The 23917-nt window shown below is 41.1% G+C and overlaps 1 protein-coding gene across 3 annotated transcripts in view; it reads right to left on the bottom strand.

Annotated features, from left to right (window-relative positions):
* NCK2 (NCK adaptor protein 2) overlaps positions 1 to 23917 on the bottom strand; it is an 85863-nt gene that overhangs the window by 43542 nt on the left and 18404 nt on the right. For all 3 annotated transcript variants that reach the window (XM_066621081.1, XM_066621079.1, XM_066621080.1), the window contains exon 2: positions 6596 to 6665. The gene's annotated coding sequence lies outside the window, so the exon portion shown is untranslated. The remainder of the gene's footprint in view (positions 1 to 6595; positions 6666 to 23917) is intronic.

Raw genomic sequence — 23917 nt, 5'->3', positions numbered from 1 at the left:
ACGACATGACCAAGCCAACGCAGGTGTCTCTGTTTCAGCAGTGAATACATGCTGATGCATGTATTCACTGCATTCTGATGCATGATGCTGATGCATGTATTCACTGCAAGAGAATACAGCATGATGCAATATATGCCCACATACTATAGAAACAAATTGCAGCTGTGACCATCTTTAGTATTCTGAATTTTTCAACACTTCCACAATCTCTTCAACTTAATGAGGAAATGGCAAACCCTAGATTGTGGCCAAGGGTTGGGGTTGTCAACTGACCAGAAAACAGCTGGTTTGTTCTTGTGTAGTTAACAGCAACTTGTTATTCAGGAAACAAAAGATCCAGTGGTTGCCAAACACACAGCTACAAAGCCTGGTTCGGAACCTGGCAACCCTACTCGGGGATGAAAAGAGAATAGCATACCATGGGGGAGGGGAGCAATGCAGGATCCAGGTAAGAACAAAAGAGATTGGAAATGGGCTGAATTACAATATAGCTTTAGATCCCAGTAAACAATATGAATCATGTATAACAAATGCTTAACATGGATAAATATATGTCTATGGATAAAACTTAGAAAATACTATAACTTCATTTTCCCCACTATTAAGGAAATCATATTTTCTGACTATAATCTGGCAGGAATTTAGCTAAAATAAAAATCCCTGTAAACAATATGGATTACAAAGGGAATTTTATGAGACACTGGACGGTACTATAGCATTCAGCTTTCTTTTCACACCATGGGACACATTGCATACCCAACTGGAAGTGGGGAAGGGGGAACCCCCTTGCATGATGCTCTCACAAACACTGGTCCTGAAAAAGCAGTAGAACATTCCATCCACATGTAATGGAAATACTGCTGCCATGTTTTCTTAAACTGCCATATATCAGTAATTTTCTAGTATCACCTAGTCTGATTATATTCCTCATTATTTCCTAATTGTTTTGCATTTTACAGATATGGAGGTCTGAATTTTGGCAATTCTTGTTTGAAAATTCATTAAGACTATGGATTATAAGTTGGCAACCTTCAGTCTCGAAAGACTATGGTATCACGCTCTGGATGGTGGTTCTGGTACAGCGTCTGGTGTGGCTGAAAAGGCCGATTCGGGAGTGACAATCCCTTCCACACTGGGTGCAAGTGTAGTCTGTCCCTGGTCTGTCTCCCTGGCTATGGGCCTTCCTTCTTTGCCTCTTAGACTGTTGGCCAAGTGTCTCTTCAAACTGGGGAAGGCCATGCTGCACAGCCTGCCTCCAAGCGGGCCGCTCAGAGGCCAGGGTTTCCCACCTGTTGAGGTCCACTCCTAAGGCCTTCAGATCCCTCTTGCAGATGTCCTTGTATCGTAGCTGTGGTCTACCTGTAGGGCGATTTCCTTGCACGAGTTCTCCATAGAGGAGATCCTTTGGGATCCAGCCATCATCCATTCTCACAACATGACCGAGCCAACGCAGGCATCTGTTTCAGCAGTACATACATGCTAGGGATTCCCTCATTCCAGGACTGTGTTGTTTGTAACTTTGTCCTGCAAGGTGATGCCGAGGATGCGTCGGAGGCAGCGCATGTGGAATGCGTTCAGTTTCCTCTCCTGTTGTGAGCGAAGAGTCCATGACTTGCTGCAGTACAGAAGTGTACTCAGGACGCAAGCTCTGTAGACCTGGATCTTGGTATGTTCCGTCAGCTTCTTGTTGGACCAGACTCTCTTTGTGAGTCTGGAAAACGTGGTAGCTGCTTTACCGATGCGTTTGTTTAGCTCGGTATCGAGAGAAAGTGATGGAGAAAGTGTTGAGCCAAGGTACACAAAGTCATGGACAACCTCCAGTTCATGTGCAGAGATTGTAATGCAGGGAGGTGAGTCCACATCCTGAACCATGACCTATGTTTTCTTCAGGCTGATCGTCAGTCCAAAATCTTGGTAGGCCTTGCTAAAATGATCCATGAGCTGCTGGAGATCTTTGGCAGAGTGGGTAGTGACAGCTGCATCGTTGGCAAAGAGGAAGTCACGCAGGCATTTCAGCTGAACTTTGGACTTTGCTCTCAGTCTGGAGAGGTTGAAGAGCTTTCAGTCTGATCTGGTCCGGAGATAGATGCCTTCTGTTTCAGACTGTGGATAAAACTTAGAAAATGCCATAACTTTCTCCCCACTATTAAGAAAGTAATATTTTCTAGCAAAATTCTGGTGGGAATTGAGCTAAAATAAAAATGTCTGGGGAATTTTTTCTTTTTAACTTTTAGATTCCATCTTCTCTCCACAGAAAGTCTACAGCTGAGTAAGGTAATTTTGCATTGGATTTTTCTGTCAAAAGGTTCATAAAATATTGTATAATTATTATTTACAGATTTCTACCCTGTCTTTCCTCTAATGAAAGCAGATGTCCAAGGCAGCTTACAATTTATGGATTAAAAAAATATACAGTAGAATAAAAAAATAGCAAATTATAATATAACAAAAGAAAAAGGAAATACAATGGGGGGGAACACCAAGTGGAAGAGGGCAAAAATAACTCAAGGAACTAATACAGAGACACAGGAGGCAGACAACCCAAAAGCAAAAACAAAAATGCTTTAAGCCCTTCCTGAAATGCCATGAGGGATTACAATTCTTGAGACAAATTTCTCTCTATTTGCAATTTTTGATTTATATATTTTCATCTATATTAATTAGATCCTGGGTTCCCTTAAACATGTTTGCACATTGCAGTACATAAAAATTACCAGACAGATCTACACAACTATCATAATCTAAAGCAGTTTAAATGACATAACTGACAAAATTTCAGAGCCAAATCTTCCATTCACTTTCACTGTGAAAATTTAGAATTCACTTCTACTCGTGCATAATACGACTATACATTTTTCCAGTGCTTCACATATATTATCCTGATGTCATCCGTACAACAATCCTGTAAGGTAAGTACAGTCGTGCGTTGCTTAACAACAGGGATGCAGACTGGCAATCACATCATCAAGTGATGTTTGATGTTAAATGAGAACTCTGAAGCCAAGGGGCGCTGTGCTCCCCTCACCTCTGGAGGCTTTTCTGAACCCTGCAGAGCAGTGTTATTTTTGCCTTATATGGCATTTGGAGGTCCGGGGAAGGGCTTCCAAAGGCCTGTGAATGCCTTATAAGGTGAAAAAAATCACTTCCAGTTTCCCGAGGAAACCAGGAGTCGTGTCTTTTCGGCTGTTTTGGCCATTCTGAGCCTCTGTGGGGCTCAGAAAAGTCTCCAGAGGCAAAGGGAGTGTAGCTTCCCTCGGCTTTGGAGGCTTGTGGGGTGGGGGAGAGGGACCAGTGGTGGCCGTCGCATATGCAGGCCATTGCTGGTTGGAACATCACTAGGAGACGTTCACCGGTATTATCATCCCCAGATTGCAACTTGAGAACTGAAACTGAAAGGGAGGGAATTACCTAAATCCACCAAGTGAATTTATGGCAAGGCAGGATCCAAACTAGGAAGTCCCTAAGTAAGGTTCAGTTTCTTAGCCGCTATACCCCATCAGCTCTCCAATATGTAATCATAAATATAAATATATAAAGATTGCACATGTTACATATATTTATAGAAGGGTAAAAACAATTCATATATAGTCCAGGCCACCACAGAAAGCCTGAGAATTAGCTGCATTTTGAAAAATATCTAGTTGATAGTATATTAAAGGAGTTTTATATTTAAGGGATGTGGGTGTGGTGAAGAATAAAATACTTAGCTTAATGTTTATTTAATGCACTGTTATGCTGTTTAAAAACATATAAAGAGTTAATTAAAAAATTCCTGCAAAGAAACTGCTGATCTAGCCTACTTCCAAGTTTGAATTTAAAATTCCATTTACAGAATCCAAGTCCAGCAGAAACGAGGTTGCAGCTATTGGAAATTCTGGTTAGTAGGAGGATCGAGCAAAGCTGAAGTAAGCATTCTTTGTTCAAAGAACATCAAGATGGCCATCTGTGTGGATGGCTCTTGCAAAGCCTCATATTGCGCCTTGGGTGCCATTTAGTGCTCTGCAAACTATGCTTCACCGATTTCAAGTCCAAAATTTCTTCTGACCAGAAATAAATTGCCAAAACAATGCTCAGAATGCCAGGTGCAAAGGAGTGGGACCAAGATGCAGGTCTCTTATTGTGTTGTGTGCTCACTTGAGGCATCTGGTGGGCCACTGTGAGATACAGGAAGCTGGACTAAATGGACCCTGAGCCGGATCCCTCAGGGTTCTTCTTAGGTAGTTAATGATTTGAGCCAAAGTAACTGATCACAAGAAACTGAAACTGATCACAAGAAACTGAAATTGACACAGTTTGGCCATACCCATCAAACAGCTAATGCAGACTGTGACTTACTTTAGCTCTGGTCAGATTGTCTTTGAGCCATTCCTATCATGAGGAGGGCACATATTTCCAGTTTGCTTCGCATGAATGCTACAATATAGTTCTTTTTTATCACAGTAAATCTCCATTATCCAAAGAAGATTAAATAAAGAATTACTAGCAATGTTCTGGAGAGCATATGGCTATTTTCACCCAAATGTCTTTTAAAGCTCCAATTTTAATCGGCCCTATACCCTGAACATCTCAGCCTATCTTAAATAAAATCATCTCACTAAAGGGCATGGAATTCTACTTTGTCAGCTGACAGTGTATTTTTATACACACACCTCCTATCTCACTGCTTAAAAAGCCACTCAGTAACCTATATATTATCTAGAGAATTTACCTGGAATATACTAAAATATTTACAGCACACATTAATTCTAACACATTTTAAGCCCTAGGGTCATTCCAGCTCATGAATCAACTGACAGCCTGATAAATTGCATGTTATGGTACAAATGTACAATTCAAGAAATAGAATACAGTATGATCTGGAAAATAAGTGTTTTGCTGTTATTCTGAATTGCTTAAAATCCATGCAACTGCATTACTGAAAACACGTTAGCAATCCTATTAACACTATGTGCTAATTTTAAAATATCACACTTTGTAAATGTGACTGTATTGCTCACTGTGAAAAGTTCAATGTATACAAAGCATCCCATATAACACTCAACAGATGCAGTTTTTTCACTTGCTTCAGGTGGTGTTAAGAGATTGCAATTCTCAACTAATGACTATGATAGAGTCACCATTTTATCAAAATGTTATCTAAATACATTTCTTTTAAATAAGAACTGTTCAAACCACCTCAGAGATATAACAATGCTTCAGCCCTTGCAGCTAGTTTCAGACTGCCACAGGTAAATAAAGCATCTGCTACACCTCAGGGGGAAAGAAAGAACAATTATTTCCTCCTAAAACTTCCCAGATTTGGACTTTGGGAGTTCTATGATCATCAGAGAATACTGAATTTTTGAGCCAGTAGGAATCATTTTATTTAACACCCAAGTGCAGTGGATAGCTTCCCCAGATCCATTTGGTTCTTCTCCTCATTCTCTAGATCAGGCAACTAAACAGTATTGACTAAATAATCACCTGTTATTGACCAAATAATTGGTTATTAACCAAATAATAGCCTGGCTTGAGAGCCAGGGTGGGGTAGTGGTTTGGGAGGTGGACAGACCTGGAAGATCCAGATTCAAATCCCCCCTCAGCCACAAAGCTTCCTAGGTGACCTTGGGTCACTTTCTCTCAGTCTCACCTACCTCACAGGGTTGTTGTGTGGACAAAAGGAGGGGAGCAGCTGTGTACACCACCCTGAGCTCTTTGAATGAAGGGTGGTATAAAAATGTGATAAATAAATAATGGATATTTCCATTGGGTATTATTTTAGGAATACAGGCGACTCAAAAGTATGCTTTGTCCACCAGCTAAGATGGTGATAAATCAAAGATAAAATATTTAAAACATATATAAGAACAAGCTTTACTGAAGGAGAATCAGCATAGCTTCTGCACTTCTAAGTCTTGCTTCAGAAACCTTTTAGAATTCTTTGAAAAGATCAACAGGCACCCACGGATATTACATAGCCTGAATTTTCAGAAGGCATTTGACATGGTCCCTCACCAAAGGCTTGTTAGAAAATTCCAGTCCAGGAATAAGAGGGCAGGTTGTTTTATGGATTAGTTCAGGAAATAGAGAGTGGGTGTCAATGGGCAATTTTCACAATAGGGAGAGGCTTCTGGGACCTATATGATCTGCTCCAGGTTATTCATGGCATAAAGCGATAAGAAAATACTAAATTTATCTCACTGTCTTGAGGGGAGGAATTCCCTTTTTTCCTCCTATCTTTTATTAGATGATGGGAAACACACTGTGGCTGTCCAATCAGAGGTTAAATTTCTGGGTTTTCTCCATTTTCTATAGGCAGCATTATCCTAATATCAGGGGAGGAAAAAATAAAGAGTGTAAAGAGACCAGAGGCTTCATGACAGTCTATGGCTGACAGCAGGTGTGTTGTTCAAACACAACACTCAGCGTCCACTGAAAGAGTTCCAACAAAACAGAGGAGGCGCAGAGCAGCCTGCATTCAAGAACTAGGGAAATAAACATCCCTCTCCCCAACCGTCTGTTCACAACTGGGAATCCATTGCAACATTTTGTTGCAGGATGCACTTGTAAATGCAATCCAATGTTTTTTAAAAAGCATAACAAAACAAAAGCTTACCTTTGGCACAGTTCAGGATCCACACTGAAACTCGAGTTTGCTTGCTTGCTCTTATGCTTGCACAAAGATTCTGAAACACAAAGACATTTCTAATTAAAATCTTAGCATATTTGACAGACCTAATTGATTAAGCTAGTTTAGAGTATGTGTGTTTTATTCGTGTAAGAGGTTACAAAGGCAAGTTTATATAAATAAAATTTTCATTTTTACAAAAAGTTAGGGAATTGTGGTCAGTTTAATGAATGCAAAATTTATTCAACGATGAGCCTCTGATATACACTGCTTGAAACTTTGACAAATTTTAAATTCCAAACAAATGAGATTTTCTTTCTTGTCACTTCTAACAGATGTAAATCCCTATCACCCAACTACAAAACTAAACTAAGTTTTTTGAAGAAATTAGGTACGGCATTAGGTACGGCATGTTAATTACAGGCAACCTGCATTATCTGTGGATTCGGAAACCAAAGATTTGATTACCCATGGGTTCCAACCCACAGGATGGAACCAGCAAGTACACTGCAGAGGCAATGGAAGCTGCGCTCCAGACCTCCTGAGGTTTCAAGAATACTGAAAAGTGTGAGTTGTGATTTTTGGCCAAAAACCAGAAGTCACAATTTTCAGCCCGAGACGCCAGCACTGACATCAGGGCAATGCAGCACTGAGGTGAGGGAACAAACATTCCCTTACTTTGAGGTGGCCTCTGTGAGTGCCACCCAACTGCAGGATGCAGCACATGTCCCATTGGCACTGCTATGCCAGTGCTGAAAAGCACTGACAGAAGGGTTAGGATTGCGCCCTAGTTCAGTATATTTTTAAGGCGATGTCTGTATTTGCCAGCATTAATACCCTGCTTTCAAAATGAAAATACTCAAAGCCAGCCAACAATAATATAAAAACTTACAACACAGAACTCTTAACAGCAATTAAAAGTTTGACACACAGCAGCTTGAAATCCAAACCTACTCCAACTGATGAAAATGTCTCTTAATAAACCTTGTGGAATAAAAACATCTTCAACATCTGTTTCAAAATGCCCAAGGAGATTTTTAAATTTAAAAATGGGCAAGGAGATGGCCTGGCAGATTACTCTGGGTACAACATTCCACCACAACCCTACCACTGACAAAAAGGCTCTTTGCTGTGGCCACCAGACAAATATTAGCCCAAAACAGGTCTGAGAGCAGGGACTCAGAAGTCTGGACCACTATATAAGGGAACCAAATTGTTCCTAAGACTATAGGAATATAGACTTTGGTTCAATTAAAAGGCAAGCTACTCTTTTCACTGGACTTCCATAAATCCCTTTTTCAAAGTTTGGCAATACTGTATTAGTTTATTAAATGTATATAAAAGAATGATGACAGGAATACTATAAATCCCTAAACAATATTCTGTTTCGACTTGCTATGGCATCTGTCTCATCTGTCAAACTAATGGCATCAAAGCTATTTGAATATAATATTTGAGCACAAATCCAATCATGTCATTTCTGCTTTAAAACTCAGCCTTGCAGGATTAGACGTGCAAACCATACTAAGAATGGATTAGGTTCATAAACACTTCTAACTCTGCCACTGGAGCACAAACACTGAGCTACACACTTGGAGCCTCTGTCAATGCAGAGGGAAAAGAACATGGTTTTGGGAAGCAAGAAGCAGCCCAATGATAGCTTGAATCTTTCCTTGGTTCAAACCTCAGCCACTTATTATGGAGGTTAAAAAAAAAGAAGAAGAAGACTGTCACATAATATCAGTTTTTTTTGTAAAACTGATCAGAATAATATGTATACACCAAATGGAATAAGTAGCAACTAACATTTGCATACAAACAAAAACATACTTTTTCAAACAAAAGCTTTACTGATCTTTCATGTTGCAGAGCTCCAGTAGCTTTCTTCCATGAAAAGAAAGAGTTTCATTATCAGAAACGATCCTTCTCAGAGTGTAAGGGTCCAATCCTATCCAATTTTCCAGTGCTGGTGCAGTTGTGCCAGTAGGGTTTGCGCTGCATCCTGTGGTGGAGAGGTAGTCACTGGGGCCTTCTTAAGGCATGGGAACATATGTTCCCTTACCATTGGACTGCACTGTGGCTACACCAGAGCTGGAAAGTTGGATAAGATTGGGCCCTAAGTCTATTTCTGCCCACAGATAGAGATTCTGGCCATAAACCAGAACAGAGCAAGAGGCTAGGATTAAACCCATATACTTAGCACACATTGTTGCACCTTATTTTCATACAGTTAATACAGGGGGAGCATTTTTTTTCTTTCAAAATATTCATGTTGCCATTTCTCCCTCATTCACACATACTTGGTTGATTTCATCATTTCAGCAATCTCCAAATAACCATTTGCTGATAGAAGACCTTATAGGTTTGTACCATTTATGAGTCATGAGTACTTAAATTATTAAGATTCCATACCAAATGGCCTTAATCAACCAGTCCATTCAAAAATTCAAAAATACTGAAAGGATTGCAGGGAATATCATCATAGAAAGTCTAGTTACATACAAACTTTACACACTCATGCACGTCCATACCCCCATACCAACACCCCTTTATTTCATCAAATATGTCAGAAGTCTGGTTTTCACTAACCACATATCTAGAATTTTTCATCCTTGTTCCTTCACATTGTTGTGACAGATTAGATACCATCAATAATATTTTATAATGATTTTCTTTCACATTCCTGCAAGATTAAGGGGATATTGGTAATCTTTTGTAAAGATTTTCTAGCAAGTAACTTCTGGAAGGGATGTACTTGTCACTTTCATTTTAGAGCTATACTGCATCACAGACGTTCTTATTGGAGACTACAATTTAATGAAATCATATGTCCAGAATCTTCTTAGTTAGCATGCTTATAAATTTAATTTTCAAATACAATATACAGCCTAAGTGCTTCTTATTTTCAGTAAGACTGCAGGATGCAATAGTAACATCATAATCTAGAAGATCACTCATGTGAAAATCTTTCTACCAACAGGATACATACTAAATTTATACCAGTGAGTTGTGGCAAATTTTTCCTTCACACTTTTTTCCAGAAAGCTCATTTGTGTTTCCCTATGAACTCACTCCTGACAGTCTCCAAGTTTGAAAGTTAGTGATGCTTAGCTTCCATTACCGACGCACCTGCCCACATTAAACTTTTCCTTCTATTTGCAGACCTAACACTGAAGATCTAGAAAATATGGTGGGGGGGTGGGGAGATCTATGAAATTCCTAAGCCATTTTAAATTAAGAATTATTTGACCAACATAGTCAGACTTACTGGTAAGTGCCTAAAGGCCAAAAGTAGACAAGATGTTTAAAATGCATGCTTTGTAATTGTGAGTCTTGTTTTTCTGAAAAGCAGCTGTCAGACAAACCAAGCTTAACCTGGAGCACATCTACGGCAGGTGACAAAGGAGAAAAGCTCTTCCTCTAATATCACCATTCCTACTCAGATCACCTCCCAAACGGCAGTTTAGGAAATGAAGTCATGCAGTTACAAAACTTATATGAAACATCTTGTCTAGTTCAGCCCTAACTATTAGTACAGTGTTCTTCAGCCTGTGGGTTGGAAACCCAAGACACATTTGAAGATGTTGCGGCAACCTTTCAAAGCCTGTGCAAGGCAGGGCTTGGATCCAATCGATATGGGTATTGCCTTATCAAAATTGAGTTCTTGATATACTCCTGCACAGCCTTTTTTCGCTGACTTGCCCTGTAGCTCCTAACACCAGCCCTGCTCAAGCTGCTACCTCAGAGAGTTGTTTGTGAAGGCTCAAGTAGTGGGGGGGGGGGCGCCACTGGGCAGGGGATAGGTGGATTGGGTCCCCAGTCCTCAGTCACTTATTGAGGTCATGGCATGAAAAAAGGATGAAGTCCAAAGTATTAGGACTACAACTGAGGCATGGTTTTCAAAATGTTCAAGTCTCACTTCCTGCACAGTTCACCATTTTTTGAGAAACACAGCTCCTAGCAAGATAAGATTCAGCAAGATTCCTGAACAGATAATTTCTGGGTCTTTGGTCCTTACTTGAAATAGCAACATTAAAGCAACAGGGCAAATTTAAGCAGAGCAAGGAATGAAAAAAAAAAGAATCCCCTTCCCCTACAGAGATTAGGAGTTAATCTGTATAAAATAACTATCAGTTATCAGTTTTTTTCCAAGTATCCAGCATGAAATTTGATTTTATATTCCACACTTCCCCCAATATCAGGGCACCCAAGTATGGATTACAACATTCAATAAAATACAAAAAAGGATAAAAGCCAGTAGACTTCACAAAAACGTAAAATTCAAAAGGGGCAAGAGACATAAAATGCAGCAGAAGTAGACACCAACATCTAAAAACAGTATATAAAACTAAACATGGGAAGACTAATTGAAAAAGAAAAGTATTTAGGCCCTGCCATAATGCCTCCAGGGACGGCATGGTTCTTCACTGGACTGGGAAGGATTACAAGAAAACTACAATAGCCAGTATTTTATACAAGTATTCCTAATAATAATATTTTATAGTATACTGAAGATTGGAACTCATTGTCCTGCACCTCCTGTTAAGAACTAATACTTCACTCATGAGCATATGCAGCACTAAGTCATAAGCACTCAGCAACAGCTCATTCCCACAGCAGTGACACTGAGCACAAATGAAACCCTTCTGGGTTTCATCGCCCTGGGGAATAGTGCTTCTGTGTCATAGACACTTTTAAGTAAGAAGGCAGAATCAGACTTACAATACCTAATCTCTGTACTATTACTAATCACAGACTAATCTCTGTATTACTGGTCCTTGCTTTTGTTTTAGAAGTTGTAGAAGTTCAAGATGCCCTCTCTACAATCAACTCAAATCGCACAACCTGCCTCTACACTGGGGGGGGGGGGGGTTAGAATTGTTTATGTAGAAATCAGATGGAAGGGCTTCCTCATTCTCTTCAATATTGCTTAACTTCTTGCTCATTCTGAAACAAATCGCATTCTCACACAGAAGAGCCCATCTTCTTGTAATTACTATATGAAAATGTAAAAACTTATTTTAATCTAAAGAACCATCTGGTGTCAGGAGGCTCTCTCACCAACATTCCCACTGTAGCCCCTTGAACTCCTGAAAAAGTCATTCCTGAATATAAGAGAAGCCTCCAGAACAGCACTGGACTGGTACAAAGGCCAGAAGCTGGGAAGGGGTTGGAAATCAGTGAATCTACTCCAATGTGAATGGTAAAACAGATCCAAGCCAGGAAGCGACCAATGATCAAAATAGCGTACAGGATCAGAAATTGGTCCTTTAAAATCTTATAGATACAGAACATTCAGGATCTTTTCATTTACAGCTTAATGAAGAAATAAGTGAAAATGTTAAGAATAGAAAATTCATTTTTCATTATTTTTCCAAATTATATAGCAAGATTTTTGGTACCATCTCTCTAAATGTCAAGGAAATAGTTATAACACTTTACAAAACTCTATCAACTATCAAAACTCTATCAAAAGGTGTAATTATATGAGTTCAACTTCAGTCTACAGAGGAATAAAAATGAGATTTCTATTTTCTCTTCTTGGTCATATTATGCAAAACTCAATTTTTAAATTAAATAGGCTGTGTACAGGTTGACTCTCGTTATTCATGAGGGCATGACTTGGGATATTTAAATCTGAATTTATAGTACTAGTTTAAAGAAAGCACAAAAACAGAACATAATTTGAAAACATATTTTTGTGCTATGGATTTCAGAGATGAATCTTCATATCAATTCATTCTGAAGGGGCAAGTCAAAAAGAACACCATTTATCAACCATTATCATACATTTTTGCATAGCAGCTCTACTGATGTCCAAAACCACTGATTAAGCAATGCTCTACATCAGGGATGCCCAAACCCCAGCCCGGGGGCCACCTGAAGCCCTCGGCGACTCCCAATCTGGCACACGGAGAGCCCCCAGTCTCCAATGAGCCACTGGCCAGTGACTTGCTAGAACCCATACTGGCCAGACACAACTGCTCTCAGCATGAGGGTGACTGTTCAACCTCTTGCGTGAGCTGTGGGACGAGGGCTCCCTCCACTGCTTGCTGTTTCATGTCTGTGATACATCAGTAGCAGTGAAGGAAAGGCTGGTCTTGCTTTATGCAAGGCCTTTTCTAGGCCTTAGCTATTAAGGCCTTTCACAAACTTTTAAGACCGAGAACATCCAGAACAGAGAACTTTTCATTTATGAAAACAGTTTGAGAATTTATTTTATTCAAAAACAGTATATAAATATTTAATAATAAAACCTAGTAATTAAACCTTAAGAACACATAATTTATCCAGCACTACCACTGAAAGCAATGGGAAAGAGAAGGACAGCACGTTGCAAGTGTTATACATTTTATTGCTGAGAGAAGTTGCATGAGTGTGATTTCAGAAACTCAAATAGTACTTTCTATTTCAGTGCATGACTAAATAACTTTATGATGCTTAAACATATTAAAGCTGAAACCAACAGCCACCCTAGCTCAAAGTGTTTTCACAGAATAGTTTTTATTTTAAAGCCTTGTCAGGGTTGTTAAACTTGTTTCATACAGCAGGTTCAATAGTATTCATGGCACCTACTGAGGGCTGTAAGTGACATCATTAGGCATGAAATGACATCATTAAGCAGATTCTCATTAATAAATAAGTGCTTTGTTCTCATTAAGAAATAAACACTTTGTTCTCATGTAGGAACTCATTAGCATCAAATGACATGAAACAAACTATGCAAACCTTGATCATAATAAGATATGGGAGAGGCCAATAATCACACTGGGCCACCCTTTCAGCAGTGCCACTTTTGCTGAGTCATCACTTCACGCTCAGCAGCTGAGGTGCTTTGCAAAGTGATGCCTCAGCAAAAGTGGCAAGGCTGAAAGGGAGGTCTGCATGTTAATTCGGCTCTTCTACTACCTCAGCAGCATCTCCTTCTTTCAGTCCTTACGGTCTGCTCCTTAGTGTTCCTTGCCTTCAGAGGCTTCCTTCCATTTCTCCCCCCCAGAGTCTCACCAGAAGTGGTGCTGCTGAAAGAATGATGCTGGAAGAGCCCAATTATCACATGGGCCAGATAAAGAGCTTCTGCAGGGTGAATACAGTCTGTGGGTCTTGTATCTGACAACCCAGGTTAGGTGAAAAAATGCTTCAAAGATACTGAGTGAGCAGGAATTCAAGTTACTGCAGATTCCTCTTAGGAAAAATCATTATGATCAATCAGAGAGTGGACAGCATATGCCCCTAACTTACCTGATCCTCATAATCTGTCCTGCAATATTTCATTTATATCTAGTGAAATAAATCTCCATGACTAAATTATAACCAACCAAAATAAGCATCCTAACACTATAGTTTTTATTTCAAGGGTACCTATAACAGAGCCATATTGATAATCTTTTCAGCTAAACAGATTTGTTCAAGTTAGATTCCAGCCACCTGTTTTATAACAGCTTTTATACTCACAGTGAAGTATGTACAAGGCACACCAAAAATTAGCTCCTGGTCTGATACCACAGAAGAACAAAATTCTAATAGGAAGGACAACAGCCTGCTCCTGCTGAGAAAAGGCAAACTGCCCATGAATAGTAGGGAACAGTGTCCAGACATTTTACTGTAAGGAAAAAAGAGGACTTGTCCCTTTCTTGTGCAGAATGTGGAAAAAGAAATAAAGGTAGAGCAGGCATACATGGACTAGAAGGTAAAGAGAATGGGAGGTTTCATGAAAGTTTCATGTTCCATGATACAAAGCTCCATCTAACCCAGCTTCCTGTTCCTCACAGTGTCCCACCAGATGCCTCTGGGAGCTCACTACAACAACATGATACCAGTATCCTGTTGCCATCCCCTTGCATCTGGCATTCAAAAAAACCTCTAAAACCCAGACACCGCATACAGTCCTGACGACTGTGTCAGTCATCAAGTTTGTTTGGCCAAACCTCTCTGAAAATGTCTTCGGAATTTTTTTTTCCTTTGTCACGTTTGCTAGCTCCAAAGACAGTAGTACAAGCTTTTGCTCTACACATTTACTAACATTTGCAAAAGACCATTTACACAAAATCACTGCAAAGATGTGGAAAAAACTGCTAAGAAAGTACCACATAGGTATAAAATGATGTCAAGTGCGGACATCAACCTTTACGTGCACGTACAGCATGCTCATTTACGACAAGTAAAAATAAAACAAGGAGATGGTGAACCAAAACCAACTCAGTTCAATAGAAAACAGATTTAAAAATAAGATATTTCTCCATGGGTAAATACCAACACAAGGACATTGTGCAAAACGTATGCTAAAAGACTACTTAATACATTATACAGATATAAATTGCTAGAGAAAAAGAAATTTTTCTTGTGCCTGAGGTACAGCTCTATTTGGGCAAAAGCCTCTCCACCGTCAACAGTAAATTATACAGTACTTTTATTTCCAAGGCAGTCAGGGATTTGTGATGAAAAATCCTTTATCAAGTTAATAAGACAAAGATCAATAAGTGGCAATCAGATTATACTATTAGGAAACAGGACTCTAAAATGTAAATTCTTTCGACAGGCAGAATTTTCACAAAAAGAACACTCATCACACTTGACAATATCTAAATGATGAGCATTAGGGAATCCTAAAGAGAATCTACTCTGCAGAGTTCTTCAGATTTGACACTTGAGTGCTCCTACTACTCTGATCACCAAAGTAAAGTAACGGGAAACAACCTGGGGCAACTAAAAAGATTCCGTTTCAATGAGTATTATCAAATCAGGCCAGGTGGCCCTGAAGTTTTAGCTTTATACATAACCTTATGCTTAGACCACACATTTCTCCAAGACATCATTCCTGTGGCAAACAATTCATATCCACACTTCTGCTGACACAGAAGTGGTTCCCAAACTGTGAGCTGTGACTCCTGGGGAGACACAGAAACCAGTCAGGGGAGTGGCAGAATTCTCGTGAAAAGCCTGCTGCCCTATACAGGACTGAAGCCCTAATGGGAACACTGCTTTAGTCTCTTCACAGGTGCAATAGCATGTAGTCACTTCCCTGTGGTTCAATTTCACATGGCTGCAGATTATGGGAGGAGCTAATTGTGCAAATATCCTCTGCACTCTGCATCCTCCTAACAAGACTCTTTGCAAATGCCAGGTTGTGACTTCATGTGAAGGGGTCCACAAACCTTATCAGATCCAAGACTCACATAAGACTCCTAAGCTGCAACGTAGAAGCTTAGACACATAAGATAAAACTTTCTTTCATAGCCTCTCTCCATCCAGCTCCTATCCTCTTTCTCCTTCTCTTCAATAAGCTGTTGAATGGTGCAGTGCCAGGACCCAACGTATTCCAAGGCACAACAACTGAAGACCAATGTACAGGTGGCCCAACTGCTACCTGTTTTCAAATGGGCAGTAAATATACATCTGTTTCAGTCAACATTCCATGATTTTGTACTGTTTTTGGTCTCAGGTCAAGGGAATTTTCATTCACGTATTTTCTTTACGCCTCCCTTTTTTGTGTTCTTTTGGTGTTTCAATTATTCTGTTTTAGAGTTTATTTTGCAGAAGCCATGTACTTGAGTGGGTCACAGATCTTGGATTCTTGCTGGAGGTCTTGACTTCTGAGACCATGTTGCCATTTCTTTTGGAGGTTTATCCCAAGGGGGCATCTTTCAAGTGCCCGATGGGCGCGTGGCAGTAACTATAGTCTTGTTATCGGCCCATGTTCCTGTGGCATAGCAAAAAGCTGAAAAAGCGTTTATTTTAAATTGCTGTGAACTGCTTTGGTAGTCCTTTCAGTGACAGAAGGTGCAGGATAGGTACAGCACTTTGGTCATTTCTATGGAGGATAGGTACACATGCTCTCTTTTTCAGAGTTTTTCACCCTATTCTTCTTTAGATCTGTCAATCTAGGCACACGGAATCATGTAGCTCAAAGGAAGAGTTTTATGTAGTTCTTACACTGTCGATTCCTGCCTTTAAGGCAGCAGCCTAAAAGTCACCCAGCAGCAGGAGTGGGTTATGACAGCAGTAAAAGATAAATTCATCTACCAAGAATAGTTTGTAACTTGGAAGGTGAAAATCCAGATTGCACTTCTGTTCTTAAAATAATTGCTGTTCCTAAAATAATCAAAGCAGTGGAAAATAATCAAAGCAGTACTGCAGAACTGAGTGAGAAAGGAACATTGCAACTTAGAAGCAAAAAGGCCCTAAAGCATGATGAAAAGAAATGGTTGATGACACAGAAAAGTTTCTGCTTCCAAATTATTCTTCTCTCTACATTAACTTCTTTTAACATATAGGATTTAACCCATTCATATGATTAACAATTGGTACTGCACTAGAACAAGTGCCATCTGGCAGTGTATTTTTCCATCCTAATTTGTACCAATATTCTTCTAATCCAGCCATTTTCAACCACTGTGCCGTGGCACACTGGTGTGCTGTGAGTTGTCCACAGGTGTGCCATAGGAATTTGGGGGAAGGTCATTTATTAATAGGGCCAATGGGAAATGTGAGCCCCCACTGGCAGCATGGTGCGCCTTGTCAATTGTTAAAAACCTGGCGGTGTGCCTTGACCATTTTAGTGCCTTGTCAGTGTGCCGTGAGATGAAAAAGGTTGAAAATCTCTGCTCTAATCTCTTAAACATGTTCTACACAGTCATTTTCTGTTTCATATTTTCTTTTGTTTGGGCATAAAATAGGTAAAAGCACAATCTTCTGGTTCTCAATTTTTATCAGAAAAGAAATGGACGAAAAATGAATTCTACTATAATTCAAGACACATGACTGCTCCTAAGCTTCCTCTGAAATCATTCTCACACTCAATTCCCCTATCCCAACACCCACAAATGACCTGATAAAAACAAGGGATACAATCTGGGTTTCCTCAAGATGTCAATTACAAATCACCTCCTTGCACATACGTTTACTGAATACCACTAACTTCCATGCAGGTTTTTGTCAATTCACAGAGGACAAGTAAGGAGGTTCTGAAGAGACCAACATTTGTGAAGAATGTTCAAGTTTGCCATTATTTTCCAACATAGACAGAAAGCGGATGGAATGAATAATAATGGGCTTCTTAGCTAATCTAATCATTAACCTACCAACAACAATGAACAAAATCAGACTTAGTAAAAATACTTTATCCTATCTCTTGAGAAACACTCTAGGCACTGATATCAGAATTCCTACTGATATACATCCCATTGGCCACCTTGACTATCAGGCCAATATAACTGCAATAAGTGAAATACATCTGTCATGGCTATCTGTCGGGGAAATCGTGTAACAACCTTGCTGCCTTCCTGCTCTATATGGGAATGCTACTTAGACTATATATGTTACTCAATACCAGTTTATATGTTTCCTATTGATATCTGTTGTACCTTCTTAGTGTCCAGAACTAAAATACCTGAATAGGCATCTATCACTCAGCAGATCCATGCTTAAACTAGAACCGGAAAAAGTTAGAGTTTTCCAGTTAAACAGTTAAATATTTAAAGATATTTGGGATCATCGGACTACTTACTATGTACCCATAAATGAATTAAGAAACTAAATTTTCATGTAAAATTGAGTTCTGCTGGAAGTAAGGGACTACTTCTGTGAGTCTTAGTAGTTTCCTGTCAGACTAGAAACTAGTTAACAATCCTTTTTAACTACTGGGTAGTAAAAGGTACTTTGCTTTAACCTTCATCTTTTTAAGGGTAATTTTCCAATCCAAGAGCACTTTTTTCTGTGCAAGGATGCAGAAGTTAAGATTTTAGCACTTTGTCCTTTTAGGACATTGTCACTGGCTGGGTGCATGACATGCCCAAAGGAAAACAAATTACCATGAACTATTTCTGTCTATAAGCAAAAAAAGTCTCTGGGGTACAACACTAACCAAGGGAATGACTCTCCCATTGGGTTAACTTTGTACCCCGGCTAAGTTTCACTTGGTTAACTTACAAAGTTAACTCTGCTAACTTTCATATCTCCACACCTAGTAGTTTGTCTACATAAGTTTCCTCCACTTATGTGAAATACTTAATACTGTGACTAAAACCAAGTTGGGACTGGTAGCTGACCCATTTGTTACTTTTGCTTAGTCTTCTATTACATATCTGTAATACAGCTAGGAAATCTATGCATTACAAAGCACTGTGTTTTGTACTCTTCTCTTTAGCAGTTAAGCCTTTTAGAATTTAACAGAAGAAATTTCATATCTAATCTATCACACAGGCACAAGCTCAGAAGGTGTAACAGTGCAGCCAGGACGATGACTACACATTGAAAGGGAGACATCTGGAGAAATTGAAGGTTCTATGAATTGTATACAGAACAGTAATTGTAAAAATTCCATTTGAAAAAACGGTGGTTTATGAGCAGCCAAACAAGGTAAACTGCCTCATTTCATGAGAAAAGCAGAATAAAAATCAAACAAATAAATGTTGTAGTTGCCTGTGCTGAACAGGGGGTTGGACTAGATGATCTATAAAAACCCTTCCAATTCTAATATTCTATGATCCTACAATTGCACTAGTCTGCAATTACCTAAATCAAGAACTAAAGAAACATAGAAAACAAGGGTCATTTACATGAGTTAACATGAAAAAGGCAAATTAATCCTTGACTACCTGATAATTAAAAAAAAGTAGTGGTAGGTGGAAATCAAGACACATTAAAAGAAGAATTACTCATCACCAACGAAAAACAAGAAACAGAAATATAGATACAGATTTTAAAGTCTTTTGTAGCGCTCTTTAAAAAAATCTAAATGAGCTTGAGTCACAGACTCAAAAGTGTGAATTTTATTCTCTCAATTTACATTATCATCATAATCTAGTGATACCTATACTTGCAATATATTAGGAAGGGAGAAATGCCTGATTCAAAAATTCCTAGCGCCATATGGGGTATTTTCTGAACATCAACTCTGAAGAGCTGTACTTTCTTTCATCATGGGTAATTCCCACACAAACAGCAATAATTTGATAGTATCCTGCAGTGCCGTGCAGTCCTGTGTGTATTTGTGTTGCAGTCCTATGCGTATTTGTGTTGCATTCAGTGAGGCTTATCCCCAACTGTGTATAAGTGGAGGTGCTTGTTTCCACTAAGACTTACTGCCTAAGGGCGCAATCCTAACCAACTTCCCAGCACTGACTTAGCCTTAGTGCAACCCCCAAGGTTGCAAACATGCCCTTAGCTTGAGGAGGCCCCCTTGACTACCTCCCCACTGTAGGAGGCAGTGCACGTCACATCGGCACAGCTATGTCAGTGCTGGAATGTTGGCTAGGAATGTGCCCTTAGTCTTACAGAACACAACGGGTTTACTTCTGAGTAAAACAATCAACACCATTTTCAAACACCTATGTATAGAATTTCAACTTAACTAAACCACATACGTAACTTAGAACTTCAAATGGTCTTCGGTCCACTTCAGTTTCATCGATTATTCAATATCTCACTATAGAGGCCAAGAATCCTCCACTCTCACCTGCACTTCATACCGTCTACTAAAAATATTTGGTCAGATAAAGATTAGCAGATATCAGCAGATATCCTGATCTGCTCATTGACAAATCTTCCAGCCCATTCTATCCCTCATCCTGAGTATCACATGCTGACTTACACCATCAGCCTTCCCTTCTTTAGCTATAGTCCTCCATTCTTGAATACAGGGATTTCAACAAGGATATAACTGTGCATTCCTGAACATAGGGCCACAGTTCTTATTCTCTGCCAAGGTGTGATTACACCCCTAAGCTTTACCCTTGACTTACCTATGGATCATAGCAAATTCTAAGATTTTTTTGGCTTAAAACTTGCCCTCGACTTATCCATGAGATATACATGAGTGTGCATGGTGCGAAGGTTAGATGTTCTTTGAAATGTTGTAAAATTAGGATAATCAAAAATATCATTATTGCCAAGTAATGCCAAGCCACAAAGTGATTTGAAAACAGGACAAGCTCTTTAAAGAACCAGTTTGGTCGCTTTCAGCACCATGACTCTGCAGACGCGTGTGGCCTCTGGGAACCAAGTGCCTCTGGGAACTAAGTGCCAGGTAAGGCACAAGAGTTTAGCATCTGGGCGAGGAGAAGGCAAGGAGACCTCTGAGTTTTGGAGAAGGAGAGGAGGAGGAGCAGGAGGAGGAGGTAAGTGTACTCATTCTAACGCTTTGTCTTTCTAACTCCCTGTCTTCTAACCTTAATCTTACCTTTAAAGCAACCTTAAATCAAAATTGAAAGTTAGCACCTAAGGGAGGTACATAGGGCTACTCGTGAGCAGGAGCAGAGTCCTACTCGTGAGTAAGTGCCCAAGGGTCAGGCATTTAAATCAAAATTGAAAGTTAGCTGCACCTAAGGTAGCACTTAATCGAAGGAAGGGAGGAGGATAAAGTGAAAAGCAGGTTTTCTACTTGTTTAAATTAAACCTATACTTAACCCAGGTTAAACCTAATCTAAGTTAGAACATAACCTAAACAGGTCAGTAAATTGGGACACAGGATCTAGTGAGCAATAAATAATTAAACAAACCCAAATAAAAACTAGCTTGAGGTTACAAAAACAGTCCAGCCTAAGAGAACAGAACTAGGAGGGAAAGGACCTAGGAAGGGCCAATTCCCAACCCATTAAGAGCCCCAGTAGGCTAATCCAAGCAGTCCATTCAGGAGCCTGCAGAGTAGGTCACGCCCATCAGCAGCCATTTGCCTTCCTGAGCTTTTGTAAGCTCACCTGGGAAGGCCAGCCCCCTTTCAATCAGGAAGGAAGGAGGGGGGAGGAGCCAGCCAGGAGTATAAAGCTAGGCGGGCCATCGCGTGAGGCTCTCTGCAGACGCGTGTGGCCTCTGGGAACCAAGTGCCAGGTAAGGCACAAGAGTTTAGCATCTGGGCGAGTTCAGCAGCAGGGCGAGGAGGCCAGGGCCCCATACACTGCCCTTCCTCTTCCCTTGAGAAGAGGGCTGCTATCCAGTGTACGGTTTTTAAAAGGACCCATAAATAAAACAACAACAACAACAACAAAAAAGCTATGCAGTCAGACAGCCAGCAGCAGGGTGGGGGCCATCCAGTGTTCTGCATTGAGTGCCACATGTATGATTATATGCCTCTGGGGCATAAGTCATGGGTGTGTCCTCGGTGCAAGGAGCTCCAGGCTCTCAGGGAACACGTCCGCTCCCTTGAAGCCTTGGTGGCCGACCTGGAGAAGCGCAGGCAGCCAGAGGAGGACCATGGGGAGACTTCCGGGGACGATCAGGCTTCGTCCCAACCTCAGGCGTGCAGCTCCTCGGCTGCCTGGGTGGGAAGTCTCGGGACTGGAGGACGTCATCCTGGAGAGGAGGGAAACAATCCCCTAGGGGGGATCCCTTCTCCAGGGGATGGGCCCGTATCCGAGCGCACTCGGGATACTCCTCGGCGGGAGGGGGGTCGGGGGCTTCTTGTAGTGGGGGATTCGATTATTAGAAACATAGAGAGGGGGGTTTGCGACGGATGTGAGGACCGCATGGTGACTTGCCTGCCTGGTGCGAAGGTTGCGGACATCACTTCTCGTCTAGACAGGCTAGTAGACAGTGCTGGGGGAGAGGTAGCGGCTGTGGTGCATGTCGGCACCAACGATGTGGGCAAGTGTAGCTGGGAGGTCCTGGAGGCCAAATTTAGGCTTTTAGGCAGGAAGCTGAAAGCCAGGACCTCAAAGGTAGCGTTCTCTGAAGTGCTACCTGTTCCACGCGCAGGGCCAGCTAGGCAGGCGGAGATCAGGGGTCTCAATGCGTGGATGAGACGGTGGTGTAGGGAGGAGGGGTTTAGATTCGTTAGGCACTGGGGAACGTTTTGGGACAAGCGGGGCCTGTACAAGAGGGACGGGCTCCATTTGAACCAGAATGGAACCAGACTGCTGGCGCATAACATCAAAAAGGTGGCAGAGCAGCTTTTAAACTGATCCCTGGGGGAAGGCCGACAGGAGCCGAGGGGCATCCGGTTCGGGACTCCTCATCCCTATGGGATGAGGATGGGGAGGTTAGAGAACAACAAGACAAAGGCAGGGTAGGAGAAGAAATTGGGAAAGGTAGGGTGATGGGATGTGATAGACGGTTTGGCACAATGAGAGGATGCGGGGACAAAGGAGCGAATAAGCAGCCCATCCTGGGGCATTCCGTGTATAAATGCTTTTATGCGAATGCCCGAAGTCTACGAGCAAAGGTGGGAGAACTGGAATGTCTGGTGACAAGGGAAAATATTGACATAGTGGGCATAACGGAAACCTGGTGGAATGCGGAAAATCAGTGGGATACCGCAATCCCGGGCTATAAACTCTACAGGAGGGACAGGCAGGGGCGTGTTGGAGGTGGGGTGGCCCTTTATGTTAAGGAAGGGATAGAATCCAGCAAAGTAGAGATTGAAGGTGGGTCCGACTCCACCGTAGAATCTCTGTGGGTTAAATTACCAGGCTTGTGCAGCAATGTAATACTGGGGGCGTGCTATCGTCCTCCAGACCAGAAATCGGATGGGGACCTTGAAATGAGGAAACAGATCAGGGAAGACAAGGAAGGACAGGGTTGTAATCATGGGGGACTTCAATTATCCTCATATTGACTGGGTCAATTTGTGTTCTGGTCACGATAAGGAAACCGGATTTCTTGACGTGCTAAATGACTGTGGCTTAGATCAGCTAGTCAAGGAGCCCACCAGAGGACAGGTGACTCTGGATTTAATTTTGTGCGGTACGCAGGACCTGGTTAGAGATGTAAACGTTACTGAGCCATTGGGGAACAGTGATCATGCTGCGATACGTTTTGACGTGCACGTTGGGGGAAGAATACCAGGCAAATCTCTAACAAAAACCCTTGACTTCCGACGGGCGGACTTCCCTCAAATGAGGAGGCTGGTTAGAAGGAGGTTGAAAGGGAGGGTAAAAAGAGTCCAGTCTCTCCAGAGTGCATGGAGGCTGCTTAAAACAACAGTAATAGAGGCCCAGCAGAGGTGTATACCGCAAAGAAAGAAGGGTTCCACTAAATCCAGGAGAGTGCCCGCATGGCTAACCAGCCAAGTTAGAGAGGCTGTGAAGGGCAAGGAAGCTTCCTTCCGTAAATGGAAGTCTTGCCCTGATGAAGAGAATAAAAAGGAACATAAACTGTGGCAAAAGAAATGTAAGAAGGTGATAGGGGAGGCCAAGCGAGACTATGAGGAACGCATGGCCAGCAACATTAAGGGGAATAATAAAAGCTTCTTCAAATATGTTAGAAGCAGGAAACCCGCCAGAGAAGCGGTTGGCCCTCTGGATGGTGAGGGAGGGAAAGGGGAGATAAAAGGAGACTTAGAGATGGCAGAGAAATTAAATGAGTTCTTTGCATCTGTCT

This window comes from Tiliqua scincoides, chromosome 3 (genome assembly GCF_035046505.1).
Source record: "Tiliqua scincoides isolate rTilSci1 chromosome 3, rTilSci1.hap2, whole genome shotgun sequence".
Taxonomy (NCBI): Eukaryota; Metazoa; Chordata; class Lepidosauria; order Squamata; family Scincidae; genus Tiliqua; species Tiliqua scincoides.
The sequence above is the reverse complement of the archived record's forward strand: the minus strand, read 5'-3'. Positions and strand labels throughout refer to the sequence as shown.